Genomic DNA, 16,938 nt, shown 5'->3' with positions numbered 1-16,938 from the left:
AGACAGACGTTCTCCACAGCGCAGTAGCTAGCTAACTGACCGAGCGTTCTTGGTGCTCTGCGGCTAAATGTTGCAGATTGATTGGTTGAAATTGTTTGGTGCTAGCTTACGTAAGCACACGTGAAATTTTGTTTTACCGGAAGAAAAAATGATCAGCTTTTGATATAAGAATACGAAGAAATTGATTTTCTGTATTTTTTTTGGCCTATATTGTCAAATAGATGCACAATATTACCGGGGATGTGATCGAAAAGGATTAAAATGACATTTTTCATTTCACCTCGACTTTAATCAATCTGTGAGTCTTTTTGTAGCTGAGCCTTCAGACGGCACTACTGTGAACCAGAATGTTAGTCCAGCACAAAGAGGACAAAGATCAACATCAAATGTATTAAAAACCTTATATAACCGACTCTTTAATGTCAGACTAAATAAATCCCATAATTAAGCCTTTTTGAAAAATTGTTTCACACTGTGTTTTAAAACCTAATTAAAAAGACAACAAAGCCCACCTAAACTGCAAAGCAAAACCAAGGTCAGGGGGCCTTCTGGGGGAACCAGACAGACAACAGAGTGAGAACACTACAGCGCCCGCGGATGCATCGCCCCTTAAGATGTTCAGTCCTGCTCTTTCTATTTACAGAATGCAGTGCGGCTGTTTTAATATTGGTTAAAAGAAACAAAATTAAATGTATAATAAAATGAGGGTGTGTTTAATGAGGCTCCGTCAGCGCTGTTCAACGTAATCTCCATAATCTATACGTCCCCACACACACCTGAAGATGGACAGAATGAAACACCTGAAGTAAACAGGTCAAAACTTTTATGTGGAACCATTTTGCTTTTGATTGATTGATTAGAAGTTTTCCAAATGATTTCAATCGGTTTGTTATTTAATCTGATTCAAGAGTTTATTTGGAGCATTTTATCCTGTTTGGGCTTTTGAGCAGATTAGAGTAAGAATATTAATAAACATATAGTTATTGATTCGGTCCCCAAAGCTCACATATGTGCAGTGCAATTAAAATAAATACCAACCTGCCAGAGCACTTAACCTTTAACAGCTCTAAATATCTTCCCTTTCCCCTTCGTGCCACAAAGTTATCGGGGATTTCAGATGAGGCAGCACACAGCAGGAACTGCTGCATACACGCAGCTCTCTCTGTGGATGTTTGGTTGTGTCCTGCATTTTTTATGTCGATGCTTGGGCATCACAATGCTCCTGCTCTGCCAATAAAAACTGAAACACAGAGAGAGGGGGAGAGAGAGAGAAAGGGAGAGAGAGAGAGAGAGGTGGTCCCTCGCAGTGAGAGAGTCGTCGTGGGAGCGGTCTGCTCCTCCTCATCAGACTCCTTCTATCCCTCCGTGCTGGAGGAGCGAGGAGGAACCTCACCTCTGTGTTTTTCACTGCGGACGCACGGATAATACCTCACCACGGCTGGGAAGATGGTTTTTCTCTTGCATGTGGTTACCCTTTATTCTCTGAGCGTCTTCAGCGGAGCCTCCGCCGCTGCTCTCTGTGAGTATTTCACCTAAACTCACCTGTAAGCTCCGCTCCGCTCCGGTCTGTTACACGGAGGCTGAATCAGAGAGAAGCTGTTCAAACGGGCAAGTTTTTACGCACGGCTGCTGCTTTGGTCCTCCTGTTGTTGGAGAGGGAGTATCGAGACTATCAAGGACGCATCCGTGCGGTTTTCAATCATTTTAAGTCCACTTTAAAGATTACTTTGCGGTTTATTTGTGTCAGAGGGACGCAGATGATTAAGTTGGTAATATTTCCGCGCCTGTGTTTCCTTCTCCTGAGCGGTATGATGCGTTGAAGGTCAAGCAAACAGGTTCATCTCTGTCTATTCACATGTCAGATGTGGAAACAGAGCGCCCGGGGTTATTCAGGAGATGCCACAGCACACAAAGCCTTCATGTAGTGTTTTAAAGAGTCAGTCTTTGCTGATAGGAGAGCACAAACTGCTGACTGGCCACAGCTGTATTAGTGTGTGTACAGGCTGCTTCTGTTATCGGTGAAAATAGCAGACAGACACTCACACAGGCTGCTGGAGCCTCCACTAAACACAGATTGCTTTTCCCCGCGGGGAGGGAAGGGAAGGGTTTCATTTTAAAATTGAAGGCGTACAGTTTGAGATTTGTGTTTAATTGCTTGAGTGGATCCAATTTGATGTGAGGATTAGAGCGGTTTTCATAAACCGTCATTTAAGTCATTCCTCAGGGAGAAAATGATAAAAATTCTCTGTCGTCAGCGTCAGAAATATGAAAGCTTCTAAAGCTCTGTGGTCCGTGTGGGTAAATTAATCCCATTTTTTTCTTTATCTTTGCATTTTGGACACTATTGGCTGGACAAAATGAACATTTGAAGCCATATTTTCATATTTCATAGACTTAATAATGGTTTAAGAAAATAATCAGCCGATTAATTTAAAATGAAGTTAAACTAGCATCCCTAGGAGCAGTTATGACCCTTGAAGACAATGTCTATGCATGCCATACGCATGTATGTGTTAGATATATTTCCTTTGTTTTATCTCATGCTGCACAAATGCCTTTAGAAACCTGCAGAAGGCAACGATGGGCCGAGCTAACATTCAGGATTAAAGTCTTACACCCAAAGTAAAGACAAATCTACACAACAAGTCACTGTTATTACAAAGACTGTACGTGTGAGCTCTCTCGCACACATACTCTGGGAGCTGGGTGGTCAAACATTAGAAACACCCCTTAGTTTAAATGTACAGCACCACAAACTGAAGTGTAGCCTCTGTAATGACGACACAGCTGAATCAACAGCAGCTCTCTAAAACTCATCCAACAAGGATTACATGGAGGGCTGTTTAGCTGAACTGCACTGGTTTTACATTAGCCAGGAGACCCTGTGAGCTAGCACATTACTGGACTTCTCGTGTGGATTTTATACTCAATAAAAGATGCTCAAAAACACATAATGTTATGAAACTCAAGTAACATGCAGCCTTTATAATGTAGCTGATGTTACAGTCGGGATACAACGCTCTACAGTTACTGCTTTAATTTTAACTTGCTGTATTTGCATCACGTGCTGGTTTGTCTGCGTTGCATAAAAAGGAAGTTAACGTGTAAAACAGTGGTGATTTTATTTAAACACAAACAATGTTGGAACTGTAATATAGCATAAACCAGTGCTCATGCTGTCAGTGTGAACCTGGATGCTGGAATACGTTTTATTACCTGATAAGGTTGGAATATTCGGACTGTTTATATCAGAATATTTTGTTTTAATATCCCAGTCTGGGTTCCCAAATGTCCCTGGTATTTGTAGTTCTTTCCCTGGCAGAAAATACAGGAAGTAAAGCACTTAAACATGGCTGTATTTTAATGCCATTTAATGCCCATATCTCAACTTTTCCTCTAATGGCTGCAGTGTCCATATTGGCTGATAAAAATCTGACTGAGGGTATTCCCGCTCCCCTGAGGATTGACCTTTCCAGTTTGGACTCTCTAGGATTCTTGCTCCAGCTCTACTTCCCGGCCTAAATGTCAGCTCTACTTGCACAGGATATAACCTTATCATAAATTTCTAGTATTCTGGTGAGATTTCAGATGTTTTTTATTGAGCACATTATTGCCTGCTCCCAATTATTCCAATTACCCCCTGACTTCTCCCTGCAGCTGCACCCTGAGGGCGAAGTTTGCATTTTTTAGCTTTCCTCCAAAGCAAAATCATCATGATGGGTTTTCTTTCCTACACAGTTTTTAGGTTGTGGAATGTAAAAAATAATTTGTAGTAAGGATTTAGACCTTTCTTGACATGCTGAAAATGTAATATTCGGTTCCCAGGAGTTTATTATAAGACCCGAGGCTTGACATAATCTGATCTTTGTGTTTATCTTTGCTCTCTGAGGGCGAGTGTGACACCCGGCGTGTGCTGGGGTTTAAGCACTTTATGTTAAGGTGAAGAACTGAGCCAAACTGACAGCTGCATTACTCTTTTATGACACATCTGTGGTTCTCAAATGTGCGCAGTGATCAGCTCTGACACGCCGTGCTGAGATGAAATGGTGAGATGCTCCTGGAGGTCAGAGAGTTGCTCTCGTATTTACCGCTCAGAAGCAAAAGGACGTGAGCAGCGTTGTGTCATGGCCGGTTTGTGTGGCCTTCAGGTGGCAGCTAGTCGCTCTTTTTCTGGCTTTTCATCGAGAAAACATTGAGTACGTCATCATATGTTCCAGCACTGTATGTGTCACCGTAGCAGGAGTTAATTGATTCTGTATCGGCGTGACCTTTACAGTAAATGCGACCGGCACCCAAAGAGCTCTTCACAAATGTATTGAAACATCATTTTCTGCCGTTATTAATTATTTAATGAGCACAGCACAAATGTGCAGTCCATTAGTGGTGATTAGTCTCGGCATCAGCAAACCACAATGTGCACTTCAGCAATTAAATCAAAGAACCAGTGAGAAAACCAACAAGTCGTCCAACCCTCACCACCACAGGCCTCTGGTCCTGCCCTACAGCACAACCACAGGAGGGTTTCCTTTAATAGCATCCCCATCGATGGGTCTTCATACCTAGAAGTTTGAACCAAACACATGGTCGATGATTTTAGACATTTAAACTAGTCGGCTGGGTTTAGAAAAAGATAATTTCTATAAACAGATGAATGAATACAGAATCTGCAGACGAGGTGCAAAACGGAAAAGGAACCACTGGCTGCTTCGTAATCCCAGAGGATTTATCTTCGTCAGACGGACTATTATTCTATAATCAATCAGCATTAAAGCTCTATTCTGGCAAACCTTGTAGTTGGTTTTTACAGGGGGCTTGAACTCAAGTCTCTTGGGTGAATTTCCTGGGTATGTTCAGCCCATCCATTGCGCTCGACTGTTACCCCTGCAAGCGGACTTTATCGCTCTTTAAATTCCGTCACCAGACTCCAAATTTCCTCCCAAACACCCATCAATGCTCCTGGAGGTTACCACCTCACTGTGGACTGGAATTTAGGTCGTAATATGCTGTTGCACAGACGACATGTTAAGTCTTATTTTTGGTGTGGACTTTCGGGAGGATAGGATGGATGGTATCAGTTTAGCCTGGGTGGTTTTGGGGAACATATTGGTCTGGGACTTAGCTTAGCTTAACTTGGCGATTTGGCTGGGAGCTTCTTGTAATTCCCAAGTTATCCTTACAAGAAGTCCCCAAAACCCAATGAAGGCTCACTGAGCCAAGAGGACACCACATGTAATAATTCCTAAGTTGTCCTCTTTACATGTGGTGTCCTCTTGGCTCAGTGAGCCTTCACTGGGTTTTGTATAGAGTTTAAAGATCTGTGAACGTGCAGTCACTGGGGGCGATGCAAGCTGTCGAGGCGACCCACAAACTGATGCTTGTTAAACCTCCGTGTCATGCAGGAGCGGCTGTCAGGCACCATTGTGTGGGCTAAGTAAGGGAAAGTCATTTAATAAGTAATGCAAGTAAATGCTGTTGCTCGTGAATAATTAATAAGAAGGTAAAATCACTTTTCAATGAGTATTATATATACAGCAATTGATTACAGCATTAAATAGTGTATAAATATGTTTCTCAGGGCTGCATCTAATGATTATTGTCCTTATCGATTAGTCTGAAGATTATTTTCTCGGTTAATCACGTAACCGATCCGCACAGTTTAAAATGTCACAATAATCGGAGCCAAAGAGGATGACCTAATGTTTATTATTTCCAACAGAAAGTCCAAAACCTGAAGAGATTACATTTTCTCTTATGTAACAGAAGAAAACTCAACATATTAAAACACCGGAGAAGCTGGAACCACTAAATCTTTGCTTTTAAACTAGAAAAATGTCAAACAATTCATGTTTGATCAGAAGACTTCCTCTTTACCGGCTGTTTCAGTTCCAGTGTGTCTGTGTTGCAGTGTTCGACACAGAGGTGAGGCCATTTCCTGTTTGGCTTTGCTGAGACATTTCCAGTAAATGTCTGCAGCACCATTATTGCAGGTTTGTGCCATCAGCATGATGTGGTTTCTGCCAAGCAGGACACATTACTGAACCAACATCCCACATTGCAATCCTGGACCACCAGCCAATCAATTGTCTGTGACGTCATCATTGTGCTGTTCCTGCGTTCGTCTGTGCCTCACAATGTCTTAACGTCATTTCAGTCTCGCGTTTGTGATCGTTTGAGGAGTTTATCACAGCAGCAGAACACGGCTTGTGTTCGTCGCCTCGGCTCCGACCTAATCACTCAATTTATTTTACATGCACCTAGCTGGAGCCTGCAGGTGCATGCTGGGGTGGTGGTGGGGCTGAAAGTACGAGCGAGTACTGGTGCAGGGCAGCGCTGGCAATGACAGCAGAGGAAATCTCGCAGCTTAAATAGACAAATAGCCAAACTGGGAGGAAGTGTTTGTCAGGTGATTGTGGAGAATGTCAATGTCAAGTGTAGCATCAGTTGCCTGCCTGAACTAGCTCGCAGGTGCAGAGCATTATTCTAGCTAACTGGAAAGCTTGCTTATTAGCAGCATAGCAGCTAACTCACTAAATCTGCAGTAGGTAGGCACTAGACCATGCATTGTAAATAGAGTTGTTGCAATACCGAGGAGATTTTGTGCGTCAGCAATATGCCAGTTAATGTACAAACCTGCTATCATCATTTAATAGTCCCTGAAAAATCAACAGGCTCCAGGTAAACAATCATGTGATGATGATAGACAACAACAGTGCAGTGCGAGCAGAGAGTGAAATGGTCGTCAAAGAGCAAAATCCTCTGCTCTGTTTTATTGCATGTGTTGAGGTCATAAATATTTAAGAACTAAAACAATATTCCAGCTTCCTGGTGGGCTTACCTGTTAGCATAAGCTACCTACTTAGCAAGCTAACTCACCAAGCTTGGCACTTAACCGTGAATATTAAATATTAATGGCTGAAAGCAGGAAGGATTTTATTCAATTTAACTTTAATTTGGAAAACTTTAGTTTGAGAGTGATGTCAGAGGGCTGTGATTGGTTAACCAGGATGCTAATGCTGTTGATCCAGGAACATTTCCTGCTTGGTAAAGTCCTGCTGCGGGGCAAAGCTCGTATAATCTGTTTCACCGAGCATATCTGCTCTCTGCATACGACCTACCAAAGGCCAATGTGAGTCCTTTTCCAGGCGAATGTTTCCTGCTTTGAGTTTTTTAAAGTTTGCTTTGGCTTGAAGAGGCTTTCATTACCAGATGATATGACACTCTTCACCGCAGGTCTGTGGGAGGAATATTGCTACGCTCTCAGTAAATTCCCTCGCAGCAGGTGGAGACCGCTGTGCCAGACATCCATCTTTTATGAGCTGGAATCTGTTTCCGGTGTGGCAGAGCACCACACACATATATTTACTTAAAATTTCATGCTTCAGGTTAGCTCAGCGCGCACATACTTCACAACTAATTATTCCCCATTTGAAGCACCTGGAACGTGCCGGAGACGAGCTGGTTTTCAGCGTCACAGCAGAAGTGACGCCGTGTGTGTGTGTGTGTATCTGTGTGTGTGTGTGTGTGTGTGTGATGGAGGCGATACAGCTGCAGATTCTCTCAGCTAATGAATGTGAAGCAGGCACTCACGGCACACCCACTGCTGCACACATTCAAGGCCTGATGAATTTATCAAAAGGTAAATGAGGCAGAACAGCGCCGTGTGACACTAAATTTCTTCTTAGATACAAAACGAGGCGGAAGGAATGTGCGTCTAAACATCCAGGGACGCTGGCCTCACATTGTCATTCATTTATCATTGCATTGGACGGCGTATGATGCAATGCAGCGCCAGAATATACAGGAAGAGTGCACGAGAATATCACGAGGACTATTCCCCTTGTCATCCTGATCGCACTGGGCATTAATATCACTTTTCTTCTATTTTACTATTTGTCTGTTTTAAATATTAGTTTGGTCAAATTTGCAAATATCATTTTCAGTCAGTCTTTATTTATTTTATCATTGTTAATTCCTTTTATCATATACATACAATAACAAAACGTTATTCTAATCTGTAAGTAGCACATTTGCTTTCTATTATCCCCACCTAAACTAGTAAAAGTAAAACAGGAAATAAGTAGTGAAGTAGCTTTCTTTTCAAAGTAAAACTGGTATTTATATATATAAAAGAAAAACGAGGTGCTTCACAGAAAACAAACCACAAAGCAGCATACAGAGACCTCTCTCCCCACCATCAGACTCACCTTCACTCGAGGCACTGAGTCAACCTAATGCCTGATTTACATGCATGCGTCTCTTCCTCTTATCCGTGTTGGATTGGAGTTTATGACTTGATGAGCAACTTGATGACACACAGTGGTAGAAAAAAAGGCGTTGCCATAGCAACATACAATGTATCAATCTAGATGCGTGAAATGAACGGCGCGAAAATGACGGCGTTCTATATCTGGGTAAATTTGACCCGCTGGTGTTTATAGGTGTAAATGGCCATTTTTTTAACAACAGGGGGCGCTACCGAACACACTTTTAGGAAAAGTCAAAGGCTGGGGAACTTGAATATTTCCTGGAAGTTACATACATTCAAAAGATGGCTGCGGGTCAATTTTCAACCCAGTCTCACATCAAAATGTGCAAGAGCTACGTTGGTCCATGCTGCGAAACGTATTCACAATAACGGCTCTAACATTGTGACATGCCTACGTTTTTTTCCCCCTATTCTTTTCTATGGGCCTGCGTCCCGTCACATGACTGACAGGGTCCCCTTGGCTAAAACATAAAACATGGTGGACATTCCTTTTAGTTTCAGTGGAAAAGGTAATATTTTAAGATAGTTTGGGCATGGAAACGCGTTTTGATGACATTTCTAGAGAGAAATGTACATTTTATTTTCACAATCTTGGCTCATTGGACGTAAATGATCTTTAGTTCGTTGGTTATTACAAAGATTCTTTCAGCTCTCGCCAGAGAAATGTAGAAATGCAACATTGTCTGCTGTTGCTATGGTGGTTGCTATGGGGGCTGATATGTGGGTAAACCAGGAAGTTCCGTTCACCATTGCTTCGCCAAAACGTAAAATATGTTCATTTTCTTGAAAGAGATAATCATCAGAAACCGAGATCACTTATTACACAGTATACAACACCGGGTTTTTACTAAAGTAAAAGACAGACGCCATAAACATAGTAGACCCAACAGTCTTTTTTATTGAATTATTTATTGTTTATTAACTATTATTAATTAACAATATTTATTAATTGTTTTTAACATTTATTGATTACAAGATATTGAATTACGTCAGACAGGGAAATAGTTAAACATTTTTCTAAGCACATCAGTACACAGACATACAGGAGAACATTTTACCTGTTGGCGGTGCTGGTGTTAAACCGGTCGTCATTGTAAAAACAAAAGTGTGCATGAGAGACGATCTGCTACAGAAAAGACAGATTGACTCATTTGTTGTTGCAAAATTCACCAGTTTATTTCGTCTACTTGCACAGTTGATATGTTTTATAAGAGCTGCAACAATTAGTTAATAAACCCGTTAATTTATCATTTACAGAAAATAAATAAACAAGTATTCTGACAATTAATTGTTTCAGTCATAATTAACTGGTTCTAGCTTCTTAAATTCACTAATTTTCTGCTTTGTTATTGATTTTTCATATAAAATGAGGAATATTTCACTCTCGTGTTGGTTGATCCAAAGAAGCGACTTGAACGTGTAACTTTATATGTAAGCGTGTTATATTGACATTTCTTTTTTAATTCTTTAGACTGAACAATAAATGAACAATGAGAACAGTTGAAATGAGCCCATGAGCCCCTTCTTTACTTCAGGTTAAAAACCAATGAGCTTGTGTTCCCATGCCGATCGGTCTCCACCACACTTTCAAAGGTGAAGTTGAATGAAGCTACAGAGAGCGTCGTGTTTGTTCAGTTAAATTGAGAAAATAAAGCTTTTCAAAGCTCTCCGTGTGTGATCTCTGACTGAGTGCAGCTCTGCAGAGACATGAAAGAAGACACTTCTACAGATTGTATTTTATCAGGGGAGAAGCATTTTGTGTCTTATGGTGCATTCATGTTGTATTATGAGTCTGCGAGGTGTGGGGACACAGACAGACGCAGCTTTCTTCACACTGTTAAACAACTTCTCTTCTGATTGTCTGGAGGCACGAGATGTTGCTTGTGGAGTCATTTACGCTGCAGCCACTGTGGTGTCACGCCGTATGTAATTTTATATCACAACAACATGTCTCGTACATTTTTATATGATTCTTTACTGGAACCTTTAGTGTCGTTTTGTTGAAAAGTGACTAAGTGAAAATGTTGTTCTTGCTAACCCTATACATTTGACACCAAATATTCAAGTAGCTTTAACATATCAAATAGTCAGATTCACGCAGAGGTATTAAAGGGTAATTCTTTTATTTTTTAAGCTGAGGCCTATTTTCTTTAAGACATTTCTGCCAGTATCCTTTCTGTCATGATGTCGGATACTTAAAATGACATCTGAGCCTGTGAGTGGAAAAATAAGAACTTTAAGTGGACTTGTTTTGATTGGGCTAATGGGGAAAATAACTTACTTACAAAGTTCCACAAAAGGATTACATAGCAGCTGTTGCAGTCTGTCTCTCAGCTGCTGGTTGAAGCAATCCACTGCAGAAAGCCCCAAACCTTTTGTGTCTATTAAGTGGGGAAAAAATAGCCACCTTATACAGACAGATACATACGTTATGACAAAAGCTTGGACAGTTTAAACCATGTCACAACATTCACCATTATACTGTCCATCCCTGTCAGATAAGAAGCTGTTAAAATGCTCTGCGTTATCTGTCATATATTTTTACTGTCAGACTTCCGAAAGCTAACGACACACGCTCCTACACCGTCGGCCTGCAGACTCACACAGAACAAGCTGCTTTTTGACTGTAAGAAGAAAACAGCGGACACATGATATAAGACTATGTAGAAAAATAATTTCTGCCCCGTCCCTCGGGGGCAGAAAAAAATCTATTGTGATGAATGTGGCGCCAGTGGAGGCCTCCCCATCTCCAGCGCTGTTGGTCGCACAGTGACACTGCACCAAGTCCCAATCCATAGAGTGCAATGAATATGCTTGAAATAGCTGTGGAGTCTGTAAGTTTCACCCTCTATTTATTTCCTCTGTTACTGGCAGAGGGTCTGAAAGGATTATCAACACCCACTTTCTATCGACTGTGCCAAAAGATTGATGCAATATTCAGCAAGGGGCGATTACAGCCAGACAAAAACATGAGCGTGTTCGAGCACGCAGACCCAAAAATAAAAATATTAGGTGTTAAATCAAAACACAACCAGGGCCGGCTTATACTTGCAATAATCAGATTTAAACAGTTTATTATTTTTGTAATTACATTGTGTTATTGTGTGTGAGTCACATTCAGGCCTGCACGGTCACACTCTGTGATTTGATATTGATTATGTCGTTGGGGGTAACTGAGACAAACACGGGTAATCTGGAGGTGCTGCTTTAAAGGATGAGCATGCAGAGGTGAAGGAGAGGAAGCTGCTCTTCCACACAAACAGCTCAGGCTTTCAGGTAATATCTGCAAAAACAGACACCTTTAAATAGACCTCACATTAAACGCTGCAGTGGTAATGAGTCCATCAGTGCGTACGCTGGCATGTCTGCATGTTGTGATGTCATTTAATGAAGTGTCTTTTAATGCTTCATATCCTTTGAACCTGTACAAGCTGAGCTAAAAAGGTTCTGTCAGTTAGTAAACCTTAATAAGTGATTTAAAAAATTATAAAATTGTGTGGAAAATAAACAAAAATACAACAATTAGACATATTTTCATCAAATTTAGCTAAATTAACACACAAAACATGTTGAACTAAAACAATTCTGATTGTAGAAGTCCAGAAGTTATTTGTACTCTGTATTTTCTCAGGTTTTTGAGATTTTTTCATCGTTTTGAGCAGCGTGTAGGCGTGTTGATAGTCTAATCTGCCATGGAAATACAGAGCCGACTTTGTTTTCTTTGCTTATTGTGATTTAGTTTCTTGGCGTGTCTTCAAATGCCAATATTTCTCAAATCTAACGCTTATATAAATGCTGTAACTAATGCTGTAGCTGGTTTTTATATTAAATCATTAAAACAGGATTATGCAAACAACATTCTTTCAAGGTCATGTCGGCCACCCGCTGCAGCCGTAATGACGTCATCAATGAACCTACGACATGATGACACAAAAGAAGGAAGTCTCAGCTTTAGGCTGCAAAGAAGGAAGTCTTCAGCTGTTATAGTTTTTATTTTATATCGATTTAAACATGATTGCATCCTCCTGCTGGAGGGCTGATTCAAAGGGTTAACAGATCAGATATCAGTGTATCTGTCTGTGCAGACATTGACCACTTCAGGAGGATTTTAATCGTTTGTAGACGTGAGATATCCTGGAGTGCATGGACCAAAAGCACATTATGGCGAAGTTTCCCTCGCAGGATTAACGAGCTATTTCTCACATTGCATAAATCTGCTTTCACTGTATGTTTTTGTTGCAGCTTTTTCAGGCTGTTGCAGCAGCTTGGACCCAGTAAATATCTCCGCACAGACAGTGAGAAGCTCAGCGATACAGACATCATATCTATAAATGTGTCTGGTCCTCGCTGACTGCCCATGCATCACCACTCTCACACACACACGAAATGCTGCGTAAAGCTTTAAGACCAGAACTCAATCAACTTATTTTACTGGTCTGAAACTCCCTGAACCTCCATGAAGCGTTCCTTCTGGACCAAACTGCTGCTAAGAGAGCCTGCTTTTTAAAAATCTATAAACTCCCGGGGAACCTCTCTCTCTCTCCTAAGATGTTTTCTTCTTGTCTCAACTGAAGTGAGGCTGCTGAATCGATACTGGTTCTTTTTACTCCAAAGTAAATGATGCTTTTATGGACACTTTTACACCTAAATGATACCTGAAAGATGTCATTTCAATGAAACCTTCTTTTAGTTTCAGGCTATTTGCTGAATAAAGCAATTAGCTTTGGCTATAAATGCACCTGTTACAAGAGACATAATTGTCCCTATACAAATAAACATCAGGTAAATGCATACATCCAAATAAAGCAATCCAATCATGCAACAAACAGAAAAACAACCATCGCCAACTTGTTTTTTGAAGTGACCATAGCTGTGTCCCAATTCAGGGGTTGCATTCTCAGTAGGCCGTATTTGAAGGTTGATTGCAGATGACAGCGGCGCATCGAAGGCGGTCCCATTTCTTAGGCTCCTTCAGATGCAGCTGACAAATGCGTCATCCTTTTCTCGGGCCACAAAGGATCCTGACGTATCCCAAGATTCATCGCGCGCCAATTCAAACGAGATGTTGGACTCTTCTGCCGCCCGAGGAATACGCTTTAAATGGTTGCAGCTCGAAAGCTGGATACAAATGTTAAAAATAAAGAAAGGGGCCCTGAAACTAATTATCTTATTATTACGTTTAGTAATAAATACATAAGTAAAGGTAATTGGTAATAAATAATATATAATACAGTATAATTCAATACAGCAAAAAAGCATGTCCATGGTGTTATATCAGTGTTCACGTTGGTATACAGCTGCAATCCTACTCATACATATCATTATCCCCTCATGAATTCTACCTGTACAATTACCACAGCAGTTTCCATAATAACCAGTGATTGCTCCTTTTCTGCCAACATATTATCCCTGCTTTACATCATCTATAAACTGTTGTGCATCCTGAAAATGAACACAAATCCTGTTTCCTCCATCTTTTAACGAGGGCTGAATAATTAATGTCCGGCACATGAGATGTGTGTAATGACCGAGGCTGTCGATAGCCGAGTAAAACATCCCGTAAATACTCACAGGTCCCTTTAGATTATTCGCGGCGTGCAGAGAAATGAAGCGCTACAGTAAACCGCGCCGCGCTGCTCAATCACTCGTATCGACGTGTGCTTCCTTGAATTCAGCCAGCATTTGGGACTAATTGTCAACCGATACCTCCGAGCTTCTCCGAGCAGAGGTCACAAAGCCTGTTAGTGCGTGCGAGGTATCATATGAAGCTTTATCGATGGCACACAGAGGTCTGAGGCCGCTCCGTTACAGATCCCATCGCTGCACCCTTTGATATTATCGACTCTGTGGTCTGTGTTGACTGAACCTGTGCTCCCTGCAACCCACTGCTTCTGCTCGTGTGGGCTTTATCTCTGCCAGAAAGGTGCTTTACATATGCATATTTTATTGCCCCATAGAAGAGAACTATCATCATATACTGTATCATTAGCGAGAGCTTAATTAGCATTAGCATAATGCTAAATAACAGCGACATTATGGTTGAAAAAAACTGCCAATTCCTTCCTTTCGTAACGTGTCTCTGCTCTGAACTCTCTGTTCTTTTTGCTGACACGTTAGTCAAAATAATCAATCACACAATATTTATAAATGACAGCTGAACTAAATCACTTAAGCAAATAATAAAGTCTAAATTATAGTTTTGTTAATTACCCTTTTTTTTCCAATTATGTGTCAGAATAATTGAGGCATTTGAAAACAAGCCGAGGGAACTTGTGAGAGGCGTCTGACATTTTAAAGACAGATGATTTTTACTTAATATTGTTGTTTTTCAGATTTTGTTAAATGCTGCTTTTAAGTCCTTAATTTATTCACTTGTTTATTAGTTTTATTGTCCTCCTGTATGTGCAGTTTTTTATTTGCAGTCTTAAACAGCAGCCCTGGTTGTGGAACATAAACTGACAGTCGCGCTAACATCTTTTCAGCCCTTCAGTTATGAAGGACAAACACATTAATGCTCCCAGAGATATGTTTTCACTTATTCATGTTATTTTCTCAGACTGTTCTGTAGTTCAGAGTATTTTTTAAAAAGATAACAAGGTCTCATCCTGTAAAAGAAGAGGGGAACTCTGTAAGGATGGATTAGACTCCATCTTGTTTGATTTCTTCGGATGCGATCATCACGGTGCAAAACGTTTTGTGACGGATTGTTAAAGAAGTCAGCGCAGTAATTGTGACATGGCATCTCTTCTGCTGCAGATATCTCTGACAGACAGACGCTCTGACCACCCACTCTCTGAGGAGTTCATCTTCTCCCTCCTGGGCAGAAACAGACCCTAAAGTATCAAATGAAAGTGCAATGAATGTTCTCGATCAGTTCTGAACCGTCGCTGCAGAGCTCAGTGATATTACATGTTTGATAGACAGATGCATCTTTTGTCCACTCCGTGTAGATCCTGTTTTTGCCCTTAACTGTAAATCAAGTTTCCCTAAAGGGACCTTCAAAGATCGAATGCTCATTCTGATTATACTACTCCTTTAAAGAGGGGGTGTTATGCTGTTTCACATTTTAAGACATGTATATATATATATATAATGTTACAATGTTGGATGTCCAGACTAAACGTGGGTGAAGTTTCAAATCTGTAGTTGGAGGTTGGAGTAATCAGGCTTCTCAGCTCAGTCTGCAGGCTGCTGTGAACGCCAGGTTTCACACAGTTTTTTCTACACGCTGCACTTTGTGACATCACAAAATGCAGCCTCAGCAGGCTTCAGAGAGCTGGCCATTCATAAGAAAGCGTGCGTGTAGGGGCGGGGTTTCTTAAAGGGACAGAGCTGACTGAGTCGTTTCAGGCAGAGGCTGTATGAGGGCATGCAGAGTTTTTTAAAAATGTAAATTATGCTAAGCTACTCCACAAGTATCAGAGTGAAATATGAAGCTTGTAATTAGCATCAAACATCCTCCTGTGAGGAGCTTTTTCGCTGGTCATTTTAATTGTGATGACTCTATATGAGCTACAAAAGCAAACCAGACTGATTGTGTCTATACAGTTATTTTAATGCCTCAAACTGCTGCCGGGGGGGTAGGTGTCAGAAGGAGCAATTAACTACACGCTGCCTCTGTTTACATTTTCATTTCAAACATTTAAAGTGAGTGATACATACGATACACGACAGAAAGCAGCATGTCATTTTTTAAGCGTATGTATTTCATATATGTAACATCCTAATCTATAACATGTCCAGTAAATTCAGCTGTAAATTCATTCATACATGAGTTTCAATCATTTATACTGATGCAATTGATCCATCAAAGATCGTGTGAGCTTGTTATTGACCTTGTAATTATAATTATGATCTACAAACTTTAGTAGTTAGTGGTAAAAGTCTGATATTTATTTATGTTTTATATATTAATATACTTATTTAATGTTTAATTTGGTTAAAGTGGCGGTATTTTGAACATTTGTCTTTATATACTGGCAAATTTAATCCAACAAACGCATCATTTTTTGATGCTGGTCAGATATTTTCATGTAAAGTCAGTAAAAAGTCTGACACTGATACTAAAAAATTTGATGCATTTAATCCATCAAAGAGTTTTTGAAACTAATTACAGATTCTGCAAGTAAAATTAAAATCTACAAACTTCAGCTCCAAACAGGAGTATTAAAATGTCTGATACTTTTATTTATTATGACACTTATAATGTTGCATTTGGTCAAAGTGGTGATATTTTGAACATTTGTCTGAAGATAATGAAACATTTAATCCATCAAAACGCATCACATTTTTTAAGCTGGTACACTGATGAATTGAATCAATTAAAATGTGTCTTATATTTTTTAAATATAATTTATTTGTAATGTAAAATCTTATATTTTGAAATATCGAGTAAGTTGAGATGTGTTATAAATGTAATACAGTAAAACGATACTGATATTATGCAGAAATGTGTAAACAGCACTTGTATTCAAAGTGGCATTTTGAATATTGTCCTGTATATACTGGTGCAATTAATGAATCACAATGCATTTAACTTTTTAAGTTTATATTATTTGTAAAAAAAATTGTATGTTAAATCTTAGCCTAATAAATAACCAGTAGTGTTAGCTGTCACATAATTGTAATGTAGTTTTTTATGAGGATGCATTGAAGAGAAATACCTCTTAGTA

At 40.1% G+C, this 16,938-nt stretch overlaps 1 protein-coding gene across 1 annotated transcript in view; it reads left to right on the top strand.

Moving 5' to 3' along the window:
* The first annotated feature begins 1,469 nt into the window (after positions 1 to 1,469).
* The window catches only part of cntnap5a (contactin associated protein family member 5a), a 127,909-nt gene continuing 112,440 nt past the window's right edge, over positions 1,470 to 16,938 (top strand). Inside the window, exon 1 of the mRNA XM_069663729.1 lies at positions 1,470 to 1,519. The gene's annotated coding sequence lies outside the window, so the exon portion shown is untranslated. The remainder of the gene's footprint in view (positions 1,520 to 16,938) is intronic.

Source organism: Semicossyphus pulcher, unplaced genomic scaffold, assembly GCF_022749685.1.
Source record: "Semicossyphus pulcher isolate SPU_LCO1_2020_fin unplaced genomic scaffold, fSemPul1.0.p SCAF_15, whole genome shotgun sequence".
NCBI lineage: Eukaryota > Metazoa > Chordata > Actinopteri > Labriformes > Labridae > Semicossyphus > Semicossyphus pulcher.
The sequence above is the reverse complement of the archived record's forward strand: the minus strand, read 5'-3'. Positions and strand labels throughout refer to the sequence as shown.